The sequence below is a fragment of the Pteropus alecto genome, unplaced genomic scaffold, assembly GCF_000325575.1.
Source record: "Pteropus alecto unplaced genomic scaffold, ASM32557v1 scaffold105, whole genome shotgun sequence".
NCBI lineage: Eukaryota > Metazoa > Chordata > Mammalia > Chiroptera > Pteropodidae > Pteropus > Pteropus alecto.
The window spans coordinates 4,796,891-4,798,314 of NW_006436294.1; positions in this window are offsets into that span (position 1 = coordinate 4,796,891).

Here is a 1,424-nt window from a genome sequence, read left to right on the forward strand (position 1 = left end):
AAGCCCGAGCCCGAGCCCCCACCCAAGCCCTCACCCGAGCCCTCACCCGACCAGCCCGCACCCCAGTCTCAGACTCCTGGCTGCCACACACGTCTGCTGTTTTCAAGCCGCCCAGTCAGTGGCATTTGTTAATACAGCCCCGATGGGCTAAGACACCCCCATTCCAGAGCCCCGATGCCCCGATGGGCTAAGACACCCCAATTCCAGAGCCCCGATGCCCTCCACCCCCTCATGCCCAGGAGCCAGGAGAGAGAAAGCTCAGGAGCTGGGCCTTCACCCCGCCACTCACCTGTCCCGGGACCACGGCTAAGTCACTTCACCTGTCCAGGTCCTGGGTGCTCCATCTTCCAGAAGAGGGCGGAATTGCGCTGCCTCGCCCGCCGGGCGTGAGGGCCCCAGGTAACAGTGTCCCCACGGTGTCTCGGCGAGTATTTGCCATCGAGAAGGTGACGTGCAACTGTCAGCTCTGTCCCCGCCCGACCCCATTCCTACCCAGCTCCAACCTACAGGTTTTTGACACGATCCTGTGACCTACTTCTTCTTAGTGTTTCTCCTCGCAAGCCGTCTGCCACCTGCATCCTCACTGTCCTCCCCAGAGTGAAGCCCATTCCTGAAGCCCAGACCAGACTCCCGCAAAGCTGCCAGCGTCCCCGGCTTGACCCGGTGCGGGGGTGTGTCCTGAGCCCCTCACTGGGACGTTCTGTGCTGAAAGCCTCTCAGGTTGGGCTCACAGCCTCCAGGAGTGTGCTCCCTCTTTTGGGGCAGCTGTGCTGGAATGCTGTCCTTGATGCCACGGTGACAACTGTCACCACCTAGCTTCCCTCATGCATTCTCTTCTCGAGCTCTCCTTTGGGGAGTCGGAATACAGCCGTGAGGCCCCGGCAGCCGCTTCTGCAGGTTAAGCCATCACCGGATCTTCACGTCGGGGCTTAGGTCCAGGCCCGCGTTGTCCGTCGGGGTCTGGCGTGTGGGGCAGGTGGGGCTGTGCGACCTAGTGGCACTCCACAGGGCCTGTCCTCGGGTGAGCCCAGGGAGGAGGCCCTGCCACGCGTCCGGAGCAGCTCGGTGCCACAGGCTCCCAGAAACTCGCTCCCTGGAAACGCACTGGACGACGGCGGTGTCTGGCGTCAGAGGAGAGCTGTCTCGGACACGGCCCAGGGGGCCACGCCCAGCTGCCGGGCAGGGGGAGGCTGGGCACCACAGAGGTGGCAGGGCCGGACGGCTCGCCGCGGTGTGACTTCACCTCTCCGGCTGCTGGGCTCTGACCTATAAAAATGAGGCTGAAAACACCGGCCCCATGGTGGCTGGGAGACGAAGCGGGCACAGCAACGGTGTTGTTTTTCATTTTTGTTGTAGAGTCCTCTGTACTAAGTACAGGTTTTATCCTTCAGAGCACTAATGAAACTGGATCGCAAGGCTCTGCT